Below are 19,371 nucleotides of genomic sequence, written 5' to 3' on the forward strand. Positions count from 1 at the left end.
ATACAGCTGCACAGATGCAATAGTTTTCAAGCTACAGGCTTGAATTGCAGTCTGTTTGCCATTGTGTACTGTACCTTCTCACTTCATGTGCACAATCTCTATAACTATAATTTAGAAGGTTTAAGGCCATATTTTCACGCAGCTCAGAAGTACAGCTGAGAACTACTTACTTGTCACGTCTCATAGTTTGAAAAAAAAATAGCCATGGGAAATAGATTTTACTCCTTACCAGATCTCAATCGCCGCCATCATAACTTTATCTCATATAGAGAAAAAACATTTAAAGGGTATCTGTTAGCAGTTTTGAGCCCTGATGGTTTCATTTAAAGGGGAGCTCCACTGCCTCAGCGCTCGGAATATTTTATTCTGAGTGTGAGTGCCAGGACTCGTGATGTCATAGCCATGCCCCCTTTTGATGTTACACCATGCCCCCTCAATGCAAGTCTATGGGAGGGGGCGTGGCAACCACCACGCCCCCTCCAATAGACTTGCATTGAGGGGGCGTGGTGTGATGACACAAGGGGGTGGGGATTTGATGTCACGAGCCCCGGCGCCCGCACTTAGCGTTCGGAACAAAATGTTCCCAACGCTGAGGCAGTAGAGTACCCCTTTAAAGGACAGGGTGAGGAGTAGAACAGCATGAAGCCCTTCCCCAGTATACGTGATGCCTCTGGCTTCCTTCACATCTCATGTCCATTTGTCATAAATGTTGGAAAATCCCATATTCACAGACTCTAAGGAGACCAAATGGAAAGAACACACTGTGCAGTATACTTTTTTGTTACCATGGAAGTCTATGTATGACGGATGCCACTGACATCCATAATAATGTGACGGAGGTGTCAGTCGGAGAGTTCCCCAAAGTTTACTCACACCAGACACTGTAGAAGGTAATATCTAAAGAGCCTAAATCGTTCCTTCACTAAGTACAGCTGGTTGTCATATATTTGTACACACCTGCAACTCACATAATATATTTAAATAAGGTAAAAGTTGACATTAATGGCTTTTGCTGAAGCTGAACTCTAAGGGTCATGGACATACAGAGAAAACACGTAGTCTGTGCTAGTTTGTGCAAGATAAAGCACAAACTTACAGCTGTGAGATAGCTAAGGGTTTCTTGTCAACTGGGGTGCCCATTACATTTCTTTTTTTTTGGGGGGGGGGGCTTTATTCAGCAGTACACATTAGGGGTGATAACTTTTTTTTTTAAAGAAAGTTCATAAATTCATTGGAAATGTAACTGATGTTACTGTGTTAGGACATGAAGTGTCCACCATGTTTTTAGACATACTTTAACCCCTTAAGGACACAGCCCCTTTTGGCCTTAAGGACGCAGCCAATTTTATTTTTGCATTTTAATTTTTTCCCTCCTCGCCCTCTAAAAATCATAACTCTTTTTTTTTCAACCACAGGGCTTTTTATTTATGCGACCAGTTGTCCTTTGTAATGACATCACTCATTTTACCATAAAATGTATGGCGCAACCAAAAGAATATTATTATTATATTATTATTATTATATTATTTGTGTGGGGAAATTGAAAAAAAAACCTGCAAGTTTGCAAATTTTGGAAGGTTTCGTTTTCATGCTGAACACTTTATGTTAAAAATGACATGTTTTCTTTTATCTGTGGGTCAATAGGATTAAGATGATACCCATGACTACATACTTTTATATTATTGTACCGCAAAAAAAAAATCTCAAACTTTTTAACCAAATTAGTATGTTTCAAATCCCTCAACTGGCTCCAGAAAGTTAAACAGATTTGTAAATTACTTCTATTAAAAAATCTTAATCCTTTCAGTACTTATGAGCTGCTGAAGTTGAGTTGTTCTTTTCTGTCTATGTGCTCTCTGATGACACCTGTTTTGGGAACTGTCCAAAGTAGAAGCAAATCCCCATAGCAAACCTCTTCTACTCTGCGCAGTTCCCGAGACAAGCAGAGATGTCAGCAGAGAGCGCTGTTGCCAGACAGAAAAGAACAACTCAACTTCAGCAGCTGATAATTATTGGAAGGATTAAGATTTTTTAATAGAAGTAATTTACAAACTATAAGCACATACTTTGGCCTATGCTGATATGTTTACCTTTCAGCAGGAATATTTGACTTCCTGCTTATACTAGCAAGTATATGTTTACAATTCTTCATATTTCATCCGCTGTTACATACATCACAATGGAGTAAGTGGAAATCCATGCACAATTCCAAAAATATTTATGAAATTCATGTTCAGTCACAGAAATTTCTACTACAATTCTGCCCTTTCTGAACATAATCTAACAGGGAAAAAAGGAATGATCAGCTTAGGATCATTCTCCTCTATATGACCTTCAAAACATGTTGGAATGTATAGTGTGCCTCACCAGCAGTAAACTAAAAGGTCAGCAATTCTAACAGAGTAAATGTTCTATACAATGCATTTTCACCTATTTTGACATGACTATTCAGCCCTCTGACTGGACAATCATTATGGACCCTAGACCCTCATATTGTGTAAGAAATAGAAGCTCTCCATTTTCTATTCCTCTACAGCCACTCTACTCACTCTAGGAGAATAAAATAGAAGGGCAGACATTTGTAATTGATGCCACAGGCTATACCTGCCTACTAGTGGTATAACATGTAGCTTCTGGACCCCAATGCAAAATCTGCAACAGGGTCCCATGTGTAATATATAATACTGGCCTCTTAGGGGGCAGATGTGCCCTGGGCCCCTCTTAGCCACCAGGGCGCCAGTGTGATTGTTACCTCTGCACCCCCTTTAGTTACGCCCCTGTTGCCTACGCCATCATTTCAATGGTGCTGACATCTAATCACAGGTATCAGCCTAGTTTTAGACTACCGAGCAGGAACAATTTCGGGGCTAAACTTAGCTATTAAAGGGGCTATCCGACTTTTATTTAAATTGATGGCCCATTTTTCAGATAGGCCATCGGGGGTCCAACACCTGCATTGCCGCAGATCAGCAGTTTTAAGGAGGTCTCTTCATTGTTTACCAGTGTCCTTGCATCGCCAAACTATTAGTAGTGGCAGTGCAAGGAACTAAGGCGGTGCAAGGGTCGGCACATCCCCTTTGCTCCAATTGGTATTATTAAGTCACGTGATGCTTCTTCCTAACGACGAGTGTTAGCAACCCATCTCCACAGTGGTCTCTGCTTCATTGCCATCCGGGACTTGCTGGATCAATCTGATGAAGGAGGGTGCTGCCCCTGAAATGCGTAATCCTTTCCTGTACACTCGTTTTATTATTTTATTTACAATAAACAAGTTCTGAAATTCCATGAATTGCCACTTCTTTGAATAGGATACAGCAGCGCTTGGCTACTGAAGGTCTTTTTTTTTCCTACTATTTCATTTTATCCAGAAAACTGGACATCAATTAAAAAAAAAAAAAATCAGCCACCACTTTAAGCTGTGACATCATCATCTAAATTAGTGTTTCCCAGCCAGTTTGCCACCAGCTATTGCAAAAGTACAACTCCCAGCATGCCCGGACAGCCAAAGGCTGTCCGGGCATGCTGAGAGTTGTACTTTTGCAACATCTGTTGGCACAATGGTTGAGAAATACTGATCTAAATTGTTACTCCCAAAGAACAGTTACTTTATAATGTGTGATAAAACATAACAAATAACCATATATATATATATATATATATATATATATATATATATATATATATATATGTATGCAATTTTGTTTCTTAAACAAAGGACAAAGTTTAAAACATTGGGTATTTTTCACCAAAACACTTTACGCCTGGAGTTCTGACTTTGTTTGACAATATAAACAGGCATTGTAATTTTCTAGACAATCTTGTGATGCTTTACTGCAGTTTGGGAAGTGTCATTGTCTTGTGACAAGGACAAAACAAGAGCATGATTTTCACAGCCAAGACCTGAATACATAAGCTAAATCTGGGAAGGGATAGTTTAACCTCTAAATCCTCCATGTGAATAACATATCCCTTTGTGTTAAAGAAGTACTCCAATTTTTTTTGTCCTATATCATGCACACTCAGCATCACTAGTCCTACAGCGCCATTTGTTTTATTCCAGCACAGTTACATCCATGTGCTTTATTACTCCAATTTGGTCATGTGATCACATTCTTGACTCTCCAAATCTTAGAGTACCTGATGGTCAGACTGACATCCCCAGGACTATAAGATGACATCATCACCTTCCAAATCCCCTCCTACTAGCTCCCAGACTCCTCCCATCTCCATCCGCTATCTCTATGGGATCAGGATATATGGTAGTTATACACCTTCCCTATGACTGTGTTCAAACATTGCATTTTTTACAGCTTTTTTCTGCTTTTGTTGGGGTTTTTCCCGCATCATGGAAAAAATGGAGATTGTACCGCAATTGGGCAAAATGCGGTAAAAACATGTCATTTTTTTTACCACGATTTTGAAAACTCAGGTTGTGTTCACACGTTGCGGCTAATTAGTGGTGCTACAGCTAATTATGGCATGCATTCTTTCCGCAAATGACTAAAATCATGGTAAAAATGGCCATTTAATGAGGGACTCCTGTGGAAAACAATTTTTTAAAAATCGACTGGTGCCAGAAAGTTAAACATATTTGTAAATTACATTCATTAAAAAATCTGAATCCTTCCAGTACTTATCAGCTGATGTATACTACAGAGGAAGTTATTTTCTTTTTGAATTTCTTTTCTGTCTGACCACAGTGCTCTCTGCTGACACCTCTGTCCATGTCAGGAACTGTCCAGAGCAGGAGATGTTTGCTATGGGGATTTGCTTCTGCTCTGGACAGTTCCTGAGGCAGACAGAGGTGTCAGCAGAGAGCACTGTGGTCAGACAGAAAAGAAATTCAAAAAGAAAATAACTTTTTCTGTAGTATACAGCAGCTGATAAGTACAGGAAAGATTAAGATTTTTAAATAGAATTAATTTACAAAGATGTTTAACTTTCTGGCACCAGTTGATTTAAAAAAAAATCGTTTTCCACCAGAGTACCCCTTTAACTGCGATTTGCATAATTTACACAATCACGTTATTGTATAACCGGAATTTTTTGGTAATTTAAAGCAAAAACGCATGGGGTAATTTGCTGCGGCACCACTAATAATCTACAACGTATGAACAAAGCCTATGTAGCAGTAAAAAATGTGTAAAAAAATGCTGTAAAAAATCATTGTGGGAACAAAGCCCAAAGACATAAAATCTTCATAAAACACCTCAACTGTGATTGTAGGTCACAGCACTTTCTACTCATGGGAATATTTATTTCAAAAACTCACTTCAAGTAAGAGAATGCATCGGAGCATGGTAGTAGAGCCCTGGATCTATGACCATTACCACCTGCTCCAACAAACATTTTTTCACAAATTTTAGAGATAGCCCCATGGTTCAATTTCATTACCCCCTGTACCATTTTATTACCCCTTGTGCCATTTCATCAGCCACCTGTGGCATATCAGTGGATTTTGTGGGTCCCGCGGTATGTTTTGTGACCAACTGCTCCCGCCCGCCCAAGACTAAAAACCGCCTGCTCCCAAAAGTTTCATTTCGAAGCCTGCAGGACCCATGGGATCCCAAACCCATTGCAGTTCTCTACTGCACAGTGAGAACTGACACCAACCTACTTATGAGTCTAATGAGTTGCCCTGGGTGATCTCCGGCACCAGCACCTGATGAGATGACCAGGTGCAGTGATAAAACTCCTCACCCAAAACCAGAGGGTTCATGGGAAACAAGGGCATAGCTGATTGCTTCTGATTGGTTGCTATGGACAACTGGTCAGCTTTTCCTCTGCACAGGTTTTGATAAATTTCCCCCTTATTCTATTTGTGACATGTATTTAGGGACAATAGGGGATATTTATCAAAACCTGTGCAGAAGAAAAGTTGACCAGTTGCCCATAGCAACCAATCAGATCGCTTCTTTCATTTTTAAAAAGGCCTCTGAAAAATGAAAAGTGATCTGATTGGTTTCTAGGGACAACTGGTCAACATTTCCTCTGAATAGCTTTTGATAAATCTCCCTACTGTATTTTTCGCCGTATAAGATGCACTTTTTCTTCCCCAAAACTGGGGGGAAAAAGTCGGTGCGTCTTATACGGCAAATACACCCCTATCGCGGCGGTCCCTGCGGCCATCAACGGCCGGGACCCGTGGCTAATACAGGACATCACCGATGCCCTGTATTAACCCTTCAGACGCAGCAATCAAAGCTGACCGCCGCGTCTGAAGGGAAAGTGACACTAACCCGGCTGTTCAGTCGGGCTGTTCGGGACCGCCGCGATTTCACCGCGGCGGTCCCGAACAGCCCGACTGAATAGCCGGGTTAGTGCTTACAGGACACCAGGAGGGACCTTACCTGCCTCCTCGGTGTCTTCTCCGTTCAGGGATCCCCTGTATGCCGGCGATCTCCTTCCTCGTCATCACGTCGTCGCGTACGTGCGTCGGCGTGCGTAACGATGTGATGGCGGTGACGGAGAGCGAGGATACCCGGCCGGCAGCAGAGACGTTTTGGAGCGACGGGGACACGGCGACAGCGATGGAGCGACATCCAGGGCAGCGGTGACGGGTCCGGAGCGGCGGGGACACGTGAGTATTACCTCCTATGCAGTGGTCTTCAATCTGCGGACCTCCAGATGTTGCAAAACTACAATTCCCAGCATGCCCGGACAGCCAACGGCTGTCCGGGCATGCTGGGAGTTGTAGTTTTGCAACATCTGGAGGTCCGCAGGTTGAAGACCACTATTGGGTTCAAAATCTTAATTTCTTTAGATTTTGCTCCTAAAAATTGGGTGCGTCTTATACGCCGGTGCGTCCTATAGGATGAAAAATATGGTAAATATCTGCTTGTCTGCCTTTTTTACTTAAGAGAAACAGTTAACCTAAACTAAAATCCTCCCATGTAAAAGGCATCTGGATGGAAAGCTTTGAGAGTCTTCACTGCAATAAGCCGGTGGGCCCAGGTGCAGTCCTTAGAGTCTCTGCAATATACTAACAAAGAACACTCACGGGACATCTTCACTGAACAAGGTCACAAACCTTAAGTGAGGACTCCACCTGTCAGAAAAAATATGCAAGTGAGAGGAAATTAGGAGCCTCCTCATGAGAGTTTGGGGAGTAACGTATGACATTTCATCTGTATTGTGCAGTCAATAGCGGCAGTATAATAAGCATTATCATGAATTGCTTTACTGCACTTCAGACCAACAAGATGCCATATGAGTCTGCCAATAAAAACTTACAGTCCTGACATTTTGGGTAATGACTAGAAGGCCATCTGGTCCCTTAGAGGAGGTATTGTGCGTCTATAAAAGAGTTTGGGAGAGAGCTGAATAATGCATGTAGTAACAATCTCCTTAGTTTGTGTAGTCAGGTGTGTATATGCACCATATAGGCAAAATGATGTGGACATATATATTATTTAGTGACTTTTTCCGCCACAAAGACTTTGCTACATGCATATGTTTACATACCTTACATATGTTGTGACCACATTTGTAAGACTCTACCACATTTAACCATGTTGTTTTCTTGTAGTTTCTGTCCGTATTTTCAGAGAATGAACTAGGCGATAAATACTGAACTAGCTTTTTTAGGGGTTACTCTTACTCCATTCTGTAGGATTTCCCTGATGTCACTATCCTGGTGAAGTACAACCGCATTCTTATGGAAAAAAGTTTAGATCTGACGGAATTTTTTACTGAATTTTTTTTATGAGAATTGTTCACTTTTTGATTTTTTACTTGTATCTGCCTCCTACCATTCCCTTACTCTCTTCCTCACTACTTGTTGTATTCAGTAGCTAGGTGTAGTATTAGACACAGCTTCCAGCAATGAACTAAGTATGTGGAAATAGGCAAGCTACTGTATATTGTCTATTGCTTGAGTTCACACTATGAAATTTCCAAGAGGAATTCCGTTTTGAAATTCTGCTTTGAAATTCCGATGCAGCAGAGTCCCATTGCTGTCAATGGGATTTTGCTGCAAAGGGCACACGACAGAGTTTCAGTGGCAGAGCTTTTCCGGTGCTGAAATTATTTTGTATATAAAGCACAGAATACATTGACATCTATGGGGACCAGCAATATTTGCGTGGTCCTAGCACTGTCCGCCCTCGGAATCTCTGGATGGAATATTTCCATAGTGTGAACCTGGCCTAAGTGTGGAAGGCATGCTGCAAACATGTAATGGATGCATAAACTATTTAAGCCTATTTAATTTTAATATAATTGAGAGTTATAATTAAAAGTTCTCAGTAGCTGATAACGTTGAATTGGTATATAATAAAGATAATAAATTGAAAGGTTTCGAGACTACCTTGGTCCCTTTATCAAGCATGGTTGAGCACAGTAACTGAGTAACAGACGGAACTAATATTTATACACAAAACAACATAGAGATAAAGAGGTGAATGAGATTATATAAAGCAGAAGCATCAACATGATGTGAGGAATAAACAACTGGGTCTGCAAATAGTTAGAGCAGTTCTTACATAAGAAGAGTTAGGGTATGTTCACACAACGGTATGTCCGCACAGACATTTCGCTGCAGCAGAGTCCCATTGATTTCAATTAGATTCTTCTGTACTGTTTACACGGTAGAATTTCCATGGCAGATGTTTCTGCCACAGAAATCCTGTGGATTTCTTATACACGGCAATGCATTTCCGGGCTGTCCTTGTGTCCGCTGGATTGTTTAAATGTGTGGAGTGTTCACCCATGTTTTCCGGGCAGACACTCCACACAGTTTTCGCCATGTGAACATTGTCTTGTGATTAAGATCTGGTCCTTGGCTTGGGCGCCCTCACAATATCTGAGTAGCTAATTCCCAAAGTGGTGGAGAATCAGGGATCAAGGGTTGGTCCAGCAGGACTCCTGCTAATGGGAACAGTGTTCCTTCTGTGAAAATAGCCCTATGGAGAGTAATAAAAATCCATGCAACTGCACATTCCTATCAGAGTATGATAAGGCCTGTTATGATGAGATTCTTCTGTCTATCTGGGACTGAAAATGCCTTTTTAATACCAATATTTTCATGTCTGACGCTATGGACAGCCCTTCAAAAATGTGATTCTTAAGATGAAGGCCAAAACTGGAGACAAAAACTTGAGTAATTTGCCCATAACAACCAATCACAGCTCAGCTTTCATATCTTACTGAGCTCTTGTAAAATGAAAGCTGAGCTGTGATTGGTTGTTATGGGCAACACCATAGAGTTTTTCTCAACAATAGATTGTTAAAGGGGTACTCCACTCATAGACATCTTTTGTATCCCCTATCCAAGGATAAGGGATATGATATCTGATTGTGGGGGTCCCGCTGCTGTGGACCCCTGCGATCTTGGCTGCAGCATCCCAGACATCAGGTGCCAAGAGCGAACTTCACTTCATGCTGGATGACTGGCGCTGCGGGGCAGGGGCATGTGATGTCACGGTCATGCCCACTCGTCATCTATGAGAGAGGGCGTAACGGCCGTCGCTCTAAAAGAATGCCGGGTGCAGCAGGGAGATGATGGGGGTCCCCAGCAGTGGGACCCCTGTGATCAGACATCTTATCCCCTATACTTTGGATAGGGGATAAGATGTCTAGTGGCAAAGTACCCCTTAAAATCTGGGCCACAGTGTTAAACCATGCCAGATGAAGAGACCTATGCAGTCTTGAAAGCTTGCAATAAGTTATAATTGTTTTCCCCAATTAATATAAAAGTTATCAAATACTGAGATATATTAATTTGTATCATTTTTTATCTACTGGATCTACAATTTAAATATACTTTTTAAACCTATCTAGTGTAATTTATGTTTTGTTTGAGTATTATGAAAACTCACTTTGCAGAATATTGAGTGCTATTCAGTATTCTTTGGTATAATTGATATAGTACAGGATTTATATATTTGTGTTTTTATTTAAAGATCTCAAAAAAAAACCTCTGTAGATCAGACCTTTATCTTGGCTGTAAACATTCACGGTTTTATCCAAGAGCGAAAAACGGTCATTCTCATTTACATTATTCTAAACCGAAAATGAGAACACAGGAGAAGCATGGAAAAAGAAGCAGAGTATACAACTCTGATGCTAGTGTGAACTGAGGCTTTATCTGTGGGACTATTTGCCCATTCTTATAAATACCCTCTTGTGATTCTGAATGTTCTATGCTCAAGGAGCGATATAGCCAGAGTGCTGACATCAGGACCGATGGAGGACGCACAGATGCTGTTCATTAGAAGAGAGCACAGAGATGCGTTCTATCTTTACATGTTAGAGCATGTAGGGTGTCCCTTGTGGCCCCGGCTCTAAGTGTTCAGCTGCTGATTTCACAGTCAAACAAAATATGCAAATCAGGCCAAGGTCTACAAAAATGTATGTAAATCTGTTCAGGAGAACAAGGTGAGCCAAGGTTTCACAGACAATATAGATACATAATTGATCACTGACTCTGGGCTTCTGCTATGTGTGTGTGTTTGAATGTAACTTCATTAGTGGTAAAAATGAAAGGAAGATAGAAAGCTGAGTAATGTTTGTGGTCTGGTTTACAATACACAAGTGGCAACTGGTCCTGAATTATTAGCGCTTGGTGTTTGTATTGTCATTTAGCTTCCTATACTCTAGTAATATGTGGGTGCACCCTTTTACGTACATGCAGCATTCTTCTGCAAAGCGATTTGCAGCCCAATATCTTTTTACTGCTCATATGTAGGGGTACAAATAACAATTCAAGTTGTCAGGTGGCAATGTGTGAATCAAGTACTGGATAGTATTGTAAATGTGATTATCTGGTGGCAAATATATTAATTATCTGCATTTCCCTTTATTTCATGTATACAATGAGGTAACCAGAGAGTAGAAGGTTAATGTTGTTCACATGTCTGACAACGAATGTACAACTGAATGATGATTTGGTCACATTTCAGCTCCTGTCCAATAATTGCAGGAGAAAGTGGCTAGTCCAATCCTCCTTTCCTAGGGAAATGGGTGGATCTATATCTGTTCTAGTTAGTTCTAGCCTAGGCCAGCTGCTGTTCCTAATTCCAATTATAGTTCACAATGTGTTTCTCCGTTTAGGGACTTCCATCAGAAGTTCCGTCACTACAGCTGCAAAACCCGGCCGTTACAAAACCCCTCACGGCCGTTACTAAATAGCATTGCAGCCTATGGGGTTTTGTAACTGCCCGTATGCACCCATATATGCCCGTAATTCATTACGGGCGTTATACAGTGACGAGACATCGTGGCGGAAAAATTACTGCATGCAGAAATTTTTCTGCCGCGATGTCCCATCACTGTATAACGCCCGTAATGAATTACGGGCATATATGGGTGCATACGGGCAGTTACAAAACCCCATAGGCTGCAATGCTATTTAGTCACGGCCGTCAGGGGTTTTGTAACGGCCGGGTTTTGCAGTTGTAGTGACGGAACCTCTGACGGAAGTTCCTAAATGGAGAAATTCATAGTGTGAAAGCAGCCTTAACCACAAAGTAGAAACACAGGTTTGTAGAAAGGATACATTGTAAAAGGGCCTTTTTGTCTTTCAATTATCTATTTTTGGCCTATAGTCGGGTCAGTGCCAGCCTGTCTGCCAAGGCGGGGAGACTTTCCTGCTTGTGCCTTTCTGAGTGTCATGTCCAGTTTATCACCAAAAGAGTAAATAAAGCCCCTTACTCCATGGTTAATTCAGCTGTGAGGATTCTCATCCATTAGTTTCAGTAACGTTGGGTTCACACTACGTTTTTCAGCTACGGTTCCCACATCCGTTTTTTTTACGGTTCCCACATATGGAACGGTATTGAAAACCGTATACATAGGCAAAGCATTGCAAACCGTATGCACCGTGATGCATACGGTTGCGTACAGTTTGCTTGCAATACGGCTTTTAACAGTACTCCAAACCGTGTTCAACCACAGTTTTGACTCCAGTTTTAAAACCGTATTGCAACCGCATACCTTTTTTTAACATGGACGTCAATGGGAAACGCACATGTATACGGTTCCATACGGCAAAACCGTATGCGTTTTTTCTTTGCACATGCACATTTGCATCCTAAGGTCCCCACCAAAGACCCCTCCCATTAAAAATGGACAGAATTTTCAAAAACGTATGTTTTTTTTTTTACGGACGGAACAGTATGCACTTTTAAAAACAGTCTACTGTTTAAAAACGCATATAGTTTACTTTTTCCCATACTGTTCCATCCGTTTTTTTCCCATACGTTTTTTGATAGAAAATGCGGGAACCGTAGTTGAAAAACGTAGTGTGAACCCAGCCTAATATGGATTTGAGAATTTGAGAATTAGAGAACCCTATTCCTGCACACACATCTGCAGAAAATATGTCTACATACCCATGCTAAAGCTGTTTGTTTCCTAAAATTCACCTAAGCTATTTAATTGACATTCTCATGACCCCTAAGAAGCACTAACCAAAGATGATTCAAGTAGCTGTATTATACTTATATGTACCGTATATACTCGAGTATAAGCCGACCCGAATATAAGCCGAGGCCCCTAATTTCACCCCAAAAACCCAGGAAAAGGTATTGACTCGACTATAAGCCTAGGGTGGGAAATACATCATCCCCCCATGTCATCATCATCCAGACCCCCGTCATCATCCCCCCCCTTCATCATCACCGCCTGTCAATCCCTTCATCTGTGGTCTTCAACCTGCGGACCTCCAAATGTCGGGAGTTGTAGTTTTGAAACCTCTGGAGGTCCGCAGATTGAAGACCACTGTGGCCTTCGTCATCATCCAGACACCCCCTTTAGTTTTCTACTCACCTCCCCTCGGTGGGAAGGAAGGGTGAGCTGGTCCGGGCCATCTATGCTGCAGGGACCGTCCGGTAGGGAGGATTAGTCATTCCAGGCTGTCCATTTTCACCGGGGGGCCCTCTTCTCCGCTCCAGGCCCGGCCCAGGACTAGTGACGTTGCCTTGACGATGACGCACAGGGACGTTCATGCCCATCAATGTGCATTGTCATCAAGGCAACGTCACTTGTCCGGGACCGGGCCTGGAGCGGAGAAGAGGGCCCCCCCCCCCCCCCAGTGAAAATGGACAGCCCGGAACCACTTTGGAATTTTTTTTCTTTTTTTTCAAAAATAGTGACTATGGGGGAGATTCATCAAAACCTAGCCAGAGGAAAACTTGCTGAGTTGCCCATAGCAACCAATCAGATCGCTTCTTTCCTATTTCAGAGGCCTTTTAAAAAATGGAAGGACGATCTGATTGGTTGCTATGGGCAACTGGTCAATGTTTCCTCTGGACAGGTTTTGATAAATCTCTTCCTATAAGAATGATGTCATGTGATTCAAGAATTTCTATGAAAAAATTGAGGGAAAAATTGTGGCATTCTTACTACCATTTTTTCCATCCCTAGAAGTTTATAGCAGGGAAAATGCTACAGTGTCTTTAAAAAAAATAAAAAAAATAAAAAAACATCACTGAAGGATGAAAAAAAAAAGCCAAAAATGTAGCAAAACACCAATGCAGGTATGGTATTTAATATTTTCCTATTGATTTCCAGATAACATCAGTGTATTTGGCCCAAAAAAAAACACTATGCAGAGAGTTTTTGTTAAAAAAAAAAAAAGCCACACAATACGCAGTCGAAACTGTTTACAGCCTAAAGGAAACCCTGCCACATCTCATCTCTTGAATTTCCTGCATAGGGTGGCTACCTTTTATTTATGTGACTAAGGAGTTTCTCAAAATACAGTGACCCCCCGACCTACGATGGCCCCGACATACGATCATTTCAACATACGATGGCCTCTCAGAGACCATCGCATGTTGAAGGCAGCATTAACATACAATGCTTTTGTATGTCGGGGCCATCACATAAACGGCTATCCGGCAGAGCAGACTGCTTCAGCTGCCACCGGATAGCCATTTTCGGTGCCCCGTGTGGTCCGCTGACGATCACTTACCTGTCCTCGGGGCTCCGGCGCGTCCTCTTCGGGATCCCTGCATTGTCGGCGCTCTCCATCATCGTCATCATGTCTCTGCGCACGCCGTCCCGTCATCCAATAGGAGTGGCGTGCGTAGCGACGTGATGGCGGTGACGGAGAGCGAGGATGCCGCGGAAGCAGAGGCCTTGCCGGAGCGTCGGGGACACCGCGGGGACGCGGCGACAGCGATGGAAGGCGACATCCCGGGCAGCGGTGACGAGCGGTGACGGTCTGGAGTGGTGGGAACAGGTGAGTACAACCTCCAATACCAGTGGTCTTCAACCTGCGGACCTCCAGATGTTGCAAAACTACAACTCCCAGCATGCCCGGACAGCCGTTGGCTGTCCGGGCATGCTGGATGTTGTAGTTTTGCAATATCTGGAGGTCCACAGGTTGTAGACCACTGTCCTATACTTTACATTGCACGGATCCCTCAACATACGATGGTTTCAACAAACGATGGTCCATTTGGAAAGGATTACCATCGTATGTTGAGGGACCACTGTACAGTGGATTGTCTAAATATTGACTATTGTTTAAAAATAGTACGAAAACATGAAACTTACATCTGTCCACCTGCAGCATGTGAAGCTGAGTTGTTCGGTGCAAATTTCCCAAATATTTATATGTTACTCGTTACTTCATATATAGAGCTTCAATCCTAATAGATGGCTATAGCACATAACACACTAACTTACAGCAGAGAATACTAACAGAGCAAACCCAATTGTGTCTCCTTTTTAAGGTCATGTATCTGCATTCCCATCTGTGCACCTGTCTCTAAATCTCTGCACCAGATTTAGAAAACAATAACGGTTCTGATAAATGGTTGATCCGGGCCGGCTAGAGTCGTAAACATAAGGGTGAAGTTGTAAAAGCTGCAGCATGTGCAAAATACAAGATGGTATCTGAAAATCTGAGCTATTTAATAGAATTAGGAGCACTTTCCTAGATGAAAGATCAACAGTAAATCTATAAGGCTTTGAACTGTTGATGAAAATGATGTGCGGCTATATCTGTCCCTGAGAAAGTTGGGTTGTAATGAATATGGCGATAGAGATGTCAAAGTTACCTTTTAGTTATTAAGTAAAAACAGAACAAGTGATACATTCTTACATAGAAAAAAATCAACGCTCTAATGTGCTGGAAAGGTAACAGATTGTGTGGAAGCTGCAATGATGGTAATATGGATTGTTACCCAGATTTATCACAAATAGGTATACAGTGGTCCGTCAACATCCGTTCCAAATGGACCATCGTTTGTTGAAACCATTGTATGTTGAGGGATCCGTGCAATGTAAAGTATAGGACAGTGGTCTACAACCTGCGGACCTCCAGATGTTGCAAAACTACAACACCCAGCATGCCCGGACAGCCAACGGCTGTCCAGGCATGCTGGGAGTTGTAGTTTTGCAACATCTGGAGGTCCGCAGGTTGAAGACCACTGGTATTGTAGGTTATACTCACGTGTCCCCGCCACTCCGGACCATCACCGCTCGTCACCGCTGCCCTGGATGTCGCCTTCCATCGCTCTCGCCGCATCCTCGGGGTGTCCCAAGGCCTCTGCTTCCCCTGCATCCTCGCTCTCTGTCGCCGCCATCACGTCGCTACACACGCCGCTCCTATTGGATGACGGGACGGCATGCGCAGAGACATGATGACGACGATGGAGAGCGCCGACGATGCAGGGCATCCCGAAGAGGACGCGCCGGAGCCCCGAGGACAGGTAAGTGATCGTAAGCGGACCACACTGGGCAGCGTAAACAGCTATCCGGTGGCAGCTGAAGCAGTCTGCGCTGCCGGATAGCCGTTTATGCAATGGCACCGACATACAAAAGCATCGTATGTTGATCCTGCCTTCAACATGCGATGGCCTCTGAGAGGCCATCGTATGTTGAAATGATCGTATGTCGGGGCCATCGTAGATCGGGGGGTCACTGTATTACCATAACATTTTAACAACTTGACAGAAGAGGACAACTCAAGGACTTATTGTCTACTTTAAAAAAATATATATAAATACGCAAAGATGTCCTCACTCCCTATCCAATGACCTAAAGTACAAGCCCTGTTCTGCTATGATATAAAATGCCGACACATTTGATTAAATTCCACATTTTTTATAAAATATTATCAAGCATGTGTGTTTTGTTGTCACTAACTAGAGTCATACAACTGGTGAGAAAAGCGATGATACAATATAGTGGTGTCATGCATGGATTGCATTTCAGTATAGGCCATTTCATTAAATTGTCAATTGAACAGATCAGGTTTGCTACAATAAGTATCGCCTTATGTTTTTAAAATAAACATTCATTTAATAGTAAACAATTGCTTTCATTATAGTCATCATCTTGTATGGAACACATGCAGAGTTTATATTTCAAGGCTTGAAGACCTGAAGGAAAATACTTAGATGCCACAGGGTGCCATGGTTACTAAGATTCGCGTTACCCTTTCGCTGTGTATTTTATCAGCATAAGCAAATCAGCAATACCATGCCAGTCCAAATGGAAGCATTCCTTGCCAATACCACCATACACCAGCCAGAGCATCCTCTTTTATCCATAGCCACAAGTGCACAATGAGGTGAATAAAAAGGGTAAATAATTCATCCTTGACCTGTGCCGACTTTACATTAGTGTTGCCCGTTCTGGAACCATCACTTATGTGCTCACTCAAGCTTTTATCCCACAGCAGAATCTCTTTCTACACTATCACTCTCTATATACTCATCTGAATATACATATAAGCATAGAACTATATATATATATATATATATATATATATATATATACATATATATATATACATACAGCATTTCACTTCGGACCATGGGTCTATAAATACGTTTGCATATCTACTTTGGAGTGCTGCGGAACCTTTTTGTGTGAATTTGTATATATATATATATATATATATATATATATATATATATATATATGCAATGGAGGCTGTGGAGTCCGCTCTCACTGAACATCCAGGTGCCCGGGACTGGCCGGTACCGCCCTCGGCCAAAAGTCCAATCAACAAAAGAAGAAGGTCCGGCATGTTAGGTGGTGGATAAAATAAGCTTTCCTTTATTCACAAATTTTGACACGATTCACATACAGAAAAAGGTCCGACGCGTTTCACCTACGTTGAGGCTTAATCGTAATATATATATTTATATTTTTTTTTTCAAAAATTCCATTCCCTGTGCCATACGGTACTGAAATGAACGCATATGTTTCCACAATCTATTATTCATTATATCCCAAAGCAAAACGTCTTAGCAGTCTGCAGTTATAGAAGGTAAATTCTTACAGGACAGTTTAACAAAATACTTTTTTCTTTCACAGAAACAGACAAATGGTATTACTGTATTACTTTGCTTTGGTTATTTCTTAAGAGCATTTTAAAATGTTCCTGTTAGATGAAGTTGCTACTTGGCCATAAACTTGTATCAAAGGAGGTCACAACATATTCCATTGTTTCCCAACCAGGGCGCCTCCAGCTGTTGCAAAACTACAACTCCCGGAGTTTTGCAACAGCTGGAGGCACCCTGATTGGGAAACACACACATATACTAACCCTGTGTATGATATATTCATATAAGTAGTTTAAATATTGTTAGAATTTTAAAATACACATACATACTACATACATACCCCAAAACAATGTCTAGACGAGCAGTAGAATAACGTGACTCTATCCCCAGAAGCCCTTCCTCAGGGTTGGTCTCAGTGCAATCTGAAAGGATATATCAGCACCATAAAACAGACTTCAATTTGGACCGTCTTTGTTTTCTCTAAAGTGCATTTTAGAACGAAATAGTCCACAGTGTAATACCTTGCATCCTTATATGACGGTTTCCAATTAAATCTTCACCATCGAGGCTTTGGCCTTTAAAGTTGACTACAATGTTATGAGTGGAGAGGGGGAAAAAAAAGAAAAGAAAAAGAAAAAAAAAAGAGAGAAAAAATAAGAATGTTTCCTCTTTAAATCCAGATGCAACAATCTGAACGCGTTGATAATGGGTAAGTGCCAAAGACACCCTGTTCTGTGGTCCAACACAGGAGAGCGTGGATAATATTGCTCCACTTTACTACACCGAAAATTGCAGCACCATCAAATGCAATCCCACTCGGCTGTCTGCAGTGCCTCATTTGAATGTACTCTGAGGAGGCAAAGATACACGGAAAATATTACAGCAGGGCTCGTAATCCATTGCAAATGGCTTATTCCTGGTGAAATGATGTGTGTTTCATTCCTACTTCCTACAAATGGTTTTAAGCAGTCTGGCTCGTGGTGTACTCCCTCCCCTGTGACTGCCGGCAGACTTGCAGTCCCTCTCCCTTTTCTGGCTGCTTTAGTCTGTTGATGCTTTTGTAGTGTAGATTGATCAGGGATAGCGGAACAAAGAGAGTGCCTACCTTCCTCCCAAATAAATTGTGGCCGGTCGCCTCTTTCGCTTTGCAATCCGTTCTCTTCCACCACAGAGAGCAGTGAGCATTCCAGCACCTTGGACAGCTCCTGCTACTCAGGCCCATTGGAAATGTGTGGAGAACAAGCAACCGTAGAAATATGCCACTGGACAGAGCACCATCGTTCCACCTTTCACCGTCATCCCAGATCACCCGCCTGCTCAGTCAGTGCTCAGATAATGCTGGAGCCACATGAAAAATGACAACCGGTTCTCTCATCCCCCCCCCCCCCCCCCAACAGGTTCCAGTCACCAGAACCAAATGTGTATAGAACAAAGACTGCAGTGCAAGTGAACCCTTAGCCCATGATTCTCCTACAGAAAACAATTCAGCCTTGAGATAGAAGGTGCATGTGTGAATCCCAGAGTGCTAGCCGCCGGCCTTCCTGGCATAGCTTTTGCACTCTCTTCCTCACTGTACAGCAGCGAAATGCATACAATTCATGCTGACGTATATCAGGTTGCTGCTGCTGGGGTAAAGATGGGAGGAGCACATTAACCTCGTCAAAACAACCCCCCCCCCCACCACCTGCTCCCACTGCATAAATACTGAAGGGCTCTGGGATAAAGCTGCATAGATTAGTCCGTGTGTCTAAACACTTTTGTATAAGGAAGGCAGAAAGATTCCAAATGCTTCTGTATAAGACGGAAATACTCTCAGGGTAGATAGGGATTTCATGGTTCTAAGTGGCTTCTTCCTATGACTTCCCACACTAGAGACTTGTAACAAACTACACATTCTTCTATATTTACTTTATTTTTAAACTTTATTTTTCACAAATATAGTATACATTCACATGTATTCGGTTTTTGTTTATTCTATTCAGTTATTTATTGTTTTGCATTAATTGCTAACATGCTTATTATTGAAATGTTTAAATGAATAAATATTGTCAGTTTGGTGTCTGAAGATTTATATAGCAAAGTAACAGTGTGGCACTCCACTATGCAAAAGTATATAGTGAATCAT

The 19,371-nt window shown here is 42.1% G+C and overlaps 1 protein-coding gene across 3 annotated transcripts in view; it reads right to left on the reverse strand.

Annotated features, from left to right (window-relative positions):
* NYAP2 (neuronal tyrosine-phosphorylated phosphoinositide-3-kinase adaptor 2) overlaps positions 1 to 18,817 on the reverse strand; it is a 208,759-nt gene extending 189,942 nt beyond the window's left edge. Inside the window, exon 1 of one of the 3 annotated variants that reach the window (XM_056564780.1) lies at positions 17,587 to 18,817. The gene's annotated coding sequence lies outside the window, so the exon portion shown is untranslated. Of the gene's footprint in view, positions 1 to 5,613; positions 5,713 to 12,768; positions 12,892 to 17,586 lie in introns of those variants that run through there. The other 2 variants (XM_056564781.1, XM_056564782.1) reach the window with 2 other exon arrangements.
* Positions 18,818 to 19,371: the final 554 nt, after the last annotated feature.

Source organism: Hyla sarda, chromosome 3 (assembly GCF_029499605.1).
Source record: "Hyla sarda isolate aHylSar1 chromosome 3, aHylSar1.hap1, whole genome shotgun sequence".
Lineage (NCBI taxonomy): Eukaryota > Metazoa > Chordata > Amphibia > Anura > Hylidae > Hyla > Hyla sarda.